Source organism: Sturnira hondurensis, unplaced genomic scaffold (assembly GCF_014824575.4).
Source record: "Sturnira hondurensis isolate 20B ecotype Veracruz unplaced genomic scaffold, ASM1482457v3 Scaffold0021490, whole genome shotgun sequence".
In the NCBI taxonomy this organism is placed as follows: domain Eukaryota; kingdom Metazoa; phylum Chordata; class Mammalia; order Chiroptera; family Phyllostomidae; genus Sturnira; species Sturnira hondurensis.
Genome location: NW_028094121.1, coordinates 1,422,176 through 1,431,329, shown reverse-complemented (window position 1 = coordinate 1,431,329; position 9,154 = coordinate 1,422,176). Strand labels below are relative to the sequence as shown.

Below are 9,154 nucleotides of genomic sequence, written 5' to 3'. Positions count from 1 at the left end.
TTACCTCCATTCACTCAGCTCCCCCAACAGTGCGTATTGGTTACAGCATACATCTTCGTGTATGATGAGTATTGCCTATGCGACTAGTGATCCTCTGTGAATGGGTAAGGGGCAGGGCAGTAACATTAGGTTGTTATTCACTCATCCATTCATTTCACACATTGACTCAATAAATATTTATTCATAGATTTCCTGAGCTCAGGGGCTCTTAGATCATTAGACAAAGAAACTAAGGCTCAAAGTGGGGGAATGATTTATTGCAGGTCACATAGGAATTACTGGCAAGCCTGGGACAAAGAGCCCAGGTTCCTGCATTCTTAACTACACCAAACCACTGTACCTATTGAAAGCCAGGCATGTGCCTCTTTTGTTATGAAGAAGAGATTGCCATTCCTGGCAGGAGTAGTCTGCCCTAAGGCCATGACAACTCAGAGTTAGCGAGCACTTTCATTATATACTTGCTTTGCAGATGAGGAAATGGAGGCCAGGATAAGTGTTTCACCCACGATCTCACTGCCACTGAGTGGCAAAGCTGGGGCTCACTCTGCAATGGCCTCAGAGCCCTGAGTTTCATCTAGAGCCCTCCCAACTCTGCAGCTGTTAAACTTCAGTCCTGGAGGGAGACTTTGGGACCATGTAGTCCCATTCTTTTCTTTAATTATAATGATGCTGAAGACCACAAAGGAATATTGATCTGCCCAAGGTTACTCAGCAAGTTTTTTATTTCAGACCTTAAACCTGACTCCTGCTCAGTGTTCTTTGCTTCACTACTTTCAAAGAGCCTGACAAATAAAATGATGCTCTGAACATCCTCTGGTTGCCCAGCTTGTGCTGGATGCTTTTGTGGAAAAAATATGGACTTGCAGAGTCCGGGAGTCAAGTCTTACCTCCGTTGTTTACCCAGTGATGTTAAGCGAGTCACTTTATACGTATGGACTTCAATTTCTCCAGATGAACATTAAGAATGAATTGCCTTAAGGATTAAAGCAGAGTGCCTGACACAACATAATTGCTCAAGAAATAGGAGTGGATTCTGAAGCTATAGGTCCTGCCCTCTACATTCTGGATGTGGAGGCAATGCTGACGTGTAAGTAGGGATTGGGGGACAACAGAGAGCAGGTTTTGTTGGCAGGTCAGACAATGAATGTTAGGACAGTTAATGTGCTGTTGGCTTCACCTGGCAAAGGAGTCTTTAACCTTGAGTGGATTCACAATCAAGAAATTATCCCTGGGACTTCTGCCAAGATGGAGGCATAGGTGGAAACACTGTGCCTTCTCCCACAACCAAATTTGAATACAACAAAGGTTTGGAGAACAAAGACACAGACAAAAAATACAAAATTGAATTACACGGAAGTCCAACAACCACTAACAGTTCAATGGGGACGGTAAGAGGGGTGGAGCCAGCAGCGGAGCAGGGTCGGGAAGGGCAGATCCCCCGACCTAGCCACGCAGGCAGCCCAGAACCAGTCGGGGTGTGGGGCAGACTGACTGCGGTCCCACATTCGCGCACAGTGAGACGGACCGCGCAGACCCCAGGGGGCGAGGGCTGACGGTGGTGGCACACTTGCGTGCAGTGGGACAAAACGCGACGGTGGCAGCTGCCGCACCTGTGGGGGCCACAGCAGGAGACAGCAGACAGGACACCATTACTCCTCTTTGACCCCGCCCCCACATATAGCGTCACAACCCCACGACTGAGTTGCCCTGCTCTGGTGAACACCTAGGGCTCCAATCCTGCTATGTAACAGATACGAACAGTCCAAAAGATGGTGCAAGAAGAACTCAAAGTCTCAGAGCCAGTAACTCTAAGCGACCGAGAAATTGCCAGCCTCTCAGAAGCACAATTCAAGACACTGTTTATCAGGATGCTCACAGAACTGGGTGATTATAGTCACAAATTAGAGGAACATATGAAGGCTAAACTAATTGAAATGAAGGGAGATGTCCAGGAAACCAATAGCAATGGAAAGGAAACTGGGACTCAAATCAATGGAATGGACCAGAAGGAAGAAAGAAACATCCAACCAGAAAGGAATGAAGAAATGAGAATTCAAAAAAAAATGAGAAGAGGCTTAGGAACCTCCAGGACATCTTTAAACATTCCAACATCCAAATTATAGGGGCACCAGAAGGGGGAAAGAAACAGCCACGAGTGGAAAACTTATTTGAACAAATAATAAAGGAGAACTTCCCCAGTCTGGCAAAGGAAATAGACTTCCAGGAAATCCAGGAAGCTCAGAGAGTGCCAAAGAAGTTGGACCCAAGAAGGAACACACCAAGGCACATCATAATTACATTAGCCAAGACTAAAATGAAGGAGAGAATCCTAGAAGCAGCAAGGGATAAGGGGACAGTCACCTACAAAGGAGTACCCATCAGACTGTCAGCGGATTTCTCAAAAGAGACCTTACAGGCAAGAAGGGGCTGGAAAGAAGTATTCCAAGTCATGAAATCCAAAGACCTACAGCCAAGATTGCTTTATCCAGCAAAACTTTCATTTAGAATGGAAAGACAGATAAAGTGCTTCTCAGATAAGGTCAAGTTCAAGGAGTTCATCATCACCAAGCCCTTATTATATGAAATGTTAAAGGGCCTTACATAAGAAAAAGAAGATGAGAAATATTAACAGTGAAAGGACAGCAAACTCAGTTATTAATAATCACACCTAAAACAAAAGCAAACCTAGAGGACAGCTAGATCAGGAGTGGAACCATAGAAATGAAGAACGCATGGAGGGTTAGCAATGGGAGTGGGAGGAGGAGAAGGGGGGAGAAGGTACAGAAAATAGCATAGACAGTAGGTAGAAAATAGATAGGGGGGAGGGCAAGATTAGTGGGGGAAATATAGAATCTAAAGAACTTGAGACACATGGTTATAAACTAAGGGGGGGAGAATGGTGGGGGAGGGAGTGTGCGGGTGGAGGGGAATGAAGGGGGGAACAGAACAATTGTAATGGTATAATCAATAAAATATATTTTAAAAAAATAAAAATAAAAGAAATCCCTGAAAGGCTGGCCTGCAAGAACTAGTTTAGACACTAGGTGGCGCTAGCGATCTATTTTAGGAAGCAGGAGAGACCACCGACAACTAGGGGAACCGGTGATCAGCAGTTTCATTCTTTTTTTGTTCGTTTGTTTAGTTTTTATTTCATAATCATAAATTTAACTCTGCAAACCAGCTGAAAGAGGTAAGGAAAACATGGAACCCAATGAAGTGCGTTGAGAGCATGAACATTATAGAACATTCCAAGCACATGGGCATGAAAGGGTGCTCTCCAGAGCTCTCCAGAGCACCCTTCCAGAGCTCTCCTTCCTCTACAGAAGGAATGGTCTGGTGGTTCAGATATAACACAAGCCAAATGTATTAGAGTTGTCTGCAGTCAGTAATGGTGATCTTCTCGCAGGTCTTGCCATTCCTGGACCCCTAGCTGTCATAACATCGTTGCCATCTTTCACCTGGCCAAAGACCACATGCTTGCCACCCAGCCCCTCGGTCTTGGCAGTGCAGATGAAAAGCTGGGAACCGTTTGTGTTGGGACCGGCATTTGCCATGGACAAGATGCCAGAACTTGTGTGGCTCAGGGTGAAATTCTCATCAAATTTCTCCCGTTAAGGTGGATTTGCCCCCTGTGCCAGTGTGGTGTGTGGCGCATAAATCCTGGAATAATTCTGTGAAAGCAGAGCCTTCATAACCAAATCCTTTCTCCTCTGACTTTTTTCTTGCTGTCTTTGGACCTTTCTCTGCAAACAGCTTAAAAGAGACTTGGCCCAAAGTCTCACTGGCAGCAGTGATGTCGAGGAACACGGTGTGGTTGACCACGGCTGGGCACCAGGAGGTCCGAGGCAGCGGTGGCATCTTCAAGGCAGCCAGAAGTTTCATTCTTATTCCTTCTAGGACATTGCCTTGTAGAGGAAGAGGCCCCGGGGACCTGAGGGTCAGGTGCTGTGACCCAGGAAAGAATGTGAATGGAAATGGCACACTCTTTACTCTTCATGGCCACCCTTTTTAAGTATTATTTGTTTTACCCACAGGCACTGTGACTCAGGTTAAATAATTCCCCCAAAGTGATTCTATTAAGAAGTGGATCTGGGATCTCTACCTGGGCCCCCTGATTCCCATGTTATCCTCTTTCTAGGAAAATGTGTTCTCCGGGCCAGTGGAATCACTATGGACAGAGGCTAAAGAAGATGTTAAGGGAGGAAACACCAGAGAACAGAACAAAGAATTAAAGCAGCTTCCTCCCCTGTGACCTCTCGAGACCAGGTCCCCACCCCTGTTAACCTGGTCCACTGTGTTGCTTCCTGGTTCGCTTCCCTGCCTCCCTTCTTGCACCCCTGGGGTCTGCCCTCCACAGGGATCTTTTGAAATGAAACCACATCAGTTATTTCCTAGTTCAAAACCCCTTCGTTGGCCTCCTGTTCCGATTAGAATAAATTTCTCACCAGCTACAAGCAGTGGTATGCTGGTAAATGCTTAACAACAGGCTTTCAGGGGTGGGGAGCCCTGATTTGTAGCACTTGCTAACTGTTTTCCCTCCACAGCCAGTTTCAGGCTTCTGGCCTGACGTCACTGGACAATGAGCGTTCCATAGCTCGTCTGAGTCGGCTCCGGCCCCACACGTAGGAGCCGCTTATCCCTCTCCCTGCCTGCTCTGCTGGATCCCTGGCCTCCTCTCTGTTTCCTGAGCATAACAAGTGCACTTTCAGCTCAGGGCCTTGACACTTGCTCTTCTCTCTGTTTGGGGTGTTTCCCCCGCCCAGATCTTTGCATCACTTACTGTATTACTTCATTCAGTTCTCTACTCAGTGTACAGAGAGGCCTTCCATAAACAACTTACCGAAGATAGTCTAACCCTCACTCTGCATCTCTTTTACTCCCTTACTCTGCTTTATTTTTCTCCAAGGGCATCGTCACTGATAATTAACGATAGACTTATTTATACTTACTGTATAGGTCATCCTTGTATTCCCACCTCTAGAACAGGCCTGGCTCAGAGAAGGCGCTCGATAAATAGTAGTTGGACTAATAACTGAGTAATTGGCTTTCCTCTGTGTGTAATGAGCCAGAGCCACACATCACACAGGTTTAGTGACCGGACGTGTGAACCCCTCGCCAGCATCACAGGGTGAGAGCCTGAGTCATCAGCATAAACCTAGTTCTGGATGGGTCCCTGGAGTCTGGAGAGAAAGCATCAAACCACGAGGCAGGCTGAATATGCAGAAAAAAATTAATCCCACTTAAGTAAAACCCATAAACTAAAATTCTGAAATACTCATGGAAAACTAATGCTGATGAAAACAGTGAACAAAATTAATAATCAGAAGAATGACTCCCCTACAGAGAAAAGTAAAAGGATAGAATTATCTGGAAACAACTTCAAAATAAATGTTTAAGCCCTTCAAGTATAGTCAGGAATAACATTCATAAAAAGATAATTAATTATAAATGAAAAACAACCAGAAAGGAAACCTAACCATTTAGAAACTTTGGAAATGAGAAATACAGTTATTGAAATAAACTTAGAAGAATAAACCTAGATTAGATGTAGTAGAAGAAAAGATTAATTATTTGGAAGAGAGAACTGGGGATTTCACTCAGGATACAACAAGAGATAAACAGATAAGTTGTGGGAAAGAGCAGTGTAGAAGGCAGAGAAGTTCTAAGGCAACAGATAGGTTGCACACACTCTGTGCCTGGCCCACATTCCTTGGCTGATCCCAGCAGTCACCTGAAGGCAGCTCTCTGTAGGATGACAGCTTCCGGCGTCTCCACATGAGGGCGTTTCCTGGCAGTAGGAGCATGCTCAGCTTTCACGAAGGGCAGGCAGCGTACTGGGTCAGCCAGCCCTGGGAAAGATCCTCAACCAGTTTCCTCTGGGAAATTATGCAGCCCATTTCACATAGTCTTCTGTCCCACGGGGAGATAGAGCCTCAGGTACCCCCAGCAGTAACCTGCTCATGATCAAGTCCTTTATTGGCTTTTCTCCCTTCCCTGTCTCATTTCCCAACTCCTTCACTGTGCTTCCTTGCATCGTCTCCCAAATAAACTACTTGCATTCAAATTCTTGTCTTGGAGTCTGTTTTTTGGAAACCCAAAATAAGACATGGGAAAATAACCATGACTTAAACAAGACACCAGTCCATTTCTCTATCATGGAGTAGTTCCAGCACAAGGAACTTTAGGATAACTTCATGAGGGTTCCTACTATGCGCTCCTGCCCGTGGTCCAGGATGGCTCCACCAGCTCCAGCCATCTCGTGTATTTTCCAGCTAGCAGAAATGTAGCATGCTCCCTTGCTTTAAATACATTTCAAGGAAGTTCCTCAAGACTCATGCTTACTTATGATCATTGTCCTGAACTTGGTTATAAATCCATACGCAGCTAAAAGGAAGACTGAGATGTGTACTCTTTATTCTAAGAGGCCATGCACCTGATTAAAGAGTCAAGAATTTTATTTATAAGGAAAAAGAAAATAGATGCTGGGGATAACTGGTGTGCTATGCCCCAAACAATGAAGAAACACGGAGTATAGGTTGACGGGATGCTATACAGGAGTTCCAGGAGAACAGAGGGGATGCAGAAGAAGCAAGATTAAAGAAATAAGGGCTGAGAATTTTTTCAGAGTTAAAGACTTGAAGGCTCAGATTCAAAGTGCATACTCAATGCTGAACAGATGAAACAAAAGTAAGTTCACACCTAGACATGCTGTAGTGAATGTAAAAGCTGCTGCAAAGGCACCCTGGACTCCTGAGACCCTGTCCAGAACCAGGTTTCATATCGATAACTCAAAGCTGTCATCATGTGATGGCAATTGGAAGTTTTGCATCCTGTCACTGAACCTGCGTGAGGCTTGGCCCTGGCTTGACCTGGGGCTCACTGCCCGAGGGAGTCAAATTCCTGGCTAGTCCCCCTGCTTCTGCACTCAGCCCTAGCTTCCGCATTATTGTCACCCTTTGTGTGACCGTTGCATTCCTGGTCCCCAAAGATGTTTACCCAGGTTTGAGCATGGCTATCCCTGTTTTGAATTTATCTTTTACTCTGATTGCTATGACTTTAGTGCATGAAAATGGGATTCAACACATGAATTCACGGTACCATCTTGACCAGAAGTTTCTGGACCCTTCGAATCTCCCCAGAGTGGAGATACTCTGCCTGCGATAGGACTATGTCTGCAGGGAAGTGAGCAGGTACCAGAAAGGAAGGAGTCTGCCCCTCTGGGTACATCTGTTTTCTTCCCCAAGGAGACACAGGCTCTGGAGGGCCCAGGAGCCCTGTGAATAAAATGTATTGGGGCCTCCCGGCCTCTCAGCTTTCCTGGTTCATTGCGCCCTGACTGTCCCAAGTCATTCCATCATGGGACTTCCTGCCAACACTGCACCTCAAAGGTCTTCCCTGACGCGGGGCTTTAGGTGTTCGTGGCCATACTTGAATTTCAACAAGGGACTCATAACAATGTTTTCATCTTTAAAGTGTGCGGGAATAGAATTCAACTGGCTGAATGACAGGCTGTGTGTGGGGTCGATCGGCTGGGTCAGAGACATCTCACCGGGCTGGCGGGGAGAGCTTTCTGACGACAGGAGCTGTCCAACAAGAAGAGGGCTGCTGTCACTGGGGGAACTCAAGCGGCGAATGGTTGACCTTCCACTGGGCGCCTGGATGGAGGGGGCTTAATGCAGGAAGGAGGGTTCTGGGAGAAGCACAGGAAATAGCTCCACAAAAGCATCCTGTGCATCAAAAAGTGTCACCCAAATGTTATTACTGTCCTCAGAGTCTACACTGCTGCCCTGAAGGCCGACCTCACTCCACACACTGATGTATTTCCGAAAGCTCACCCTCCTGCCATGTGGGCCCTGAGAGCCCAGGACATTGTTCTTCTTTTGGGGTTGCACCTATGAGTCAAAGTGTTGGACTCAGACCTAGTGGTTCTCAGTGTTTCCACCAGCAGATTTCAGAATGCAGGTGAGGTGGAGCTTCTCCACAGCTCCCGAGAACTCGGCCCACTCAGTCCGCCCCACATATGTCCACCCACTTGTGTGACCAGTTCTGAACAGGTGACCACACCTGCTAGTGCTACTTATTGCACTTCAACACCTGCATTATCGTGGGTGTTTTACAGTTAAAGTGGCAGTAAGATTTATCTCTATCTTTTATGATTTAAAAATACTAATGGAATTACTGTTTTGTCTGTGTTTTAAAGCCAAAGCATTTTTTTCTCTCAATGTTATCAAATTTCTTCTAAAATATATAATTCCAGAAAGACCTTCTCAGGGGAAAATGGGTATCTTTTCCCCAAATGTAGTGGGGCTCAAAAACTTTTATAGCATGATTGGTGGCACATAATGGATTCTCCTAGGAGCCTCCTCAGTGGTAATCTCCCTTCCCGGCCGCAGCAGAGGTCAGGGTCCTCGTAGGCCACTGCACTTGTCGTGGCTGGTGGCTACCTCAAGGAAGGAAGGGACTCATAGTCTGAGCACTGTGTGCTTTGTAAATGCTGTCCCTTTAGTCTGTAAATTTATTTTACAAATAAGAAATCTGCCCAGAGAGGTGAAATGGCTTGCCGGAAGTCACACAGCCAGAAAGAGGCAGAGTGCATTGCCCTCTCAGCCACGCTCTCTGCAAATCCTCCAGTTGGTCTCTGCTCAGCTTTCTGTTCTCAGAGAGGATTTCTGCTTAAGCAAGACTTTGTGTGTGGGTTATTGCCTTTAGGTCGTTATGACGATTTCAGCTTTCAGCTGTGTGGTGCTTAAGATTTTGGGATAGCCTCTCATTATAACAATAATGTGCGATCTTTTTTGTTTTTTTAGTAACTTCATGTATATAACTTTTATTCTTAAATACTTACAGATTCACAGAAAGCTTCAAAAATACAACCCCTCCCTCAGTTTCCACCATGGTGCCATATCAAATACAGGACACTGACGTGGGCACAATGCGTGTGTCTAGGTCGGTGTCATGTCACCATATGTATGGATTCATGCAAGCTGCAAGCAAGATACAAAGCTATTCCATCACAACAGACGTTCCCTTGTGCTGCCCCATAAAGTCCTGCCCACCAACCTTCCTCCCACCATCCGCTCCCCTGGAAGTCACTAATCTCCCCATTTCTACAATTTTGTCATGTCTGGAATGTCATAAAAATGGAGTTATACAG

At 45.9% G+C, this 9,154-nt stretch overlaps 1 pseudogene; it reads right to left on the bottom strand.

Annotated features, from left to right (window-relative positions):
* Window positions 1-3,366: 3,366 nt before the first annotated feature.
* Window positions 3,367-6,256, bottom strand: LOC118977602 (peptidyl-prolyl cis-trans isomerase A-like; annotated as a pseudogene).
* Between the last annotated feature and the right edge of the window lie 2,898 nt (window positions 6,257-9,154).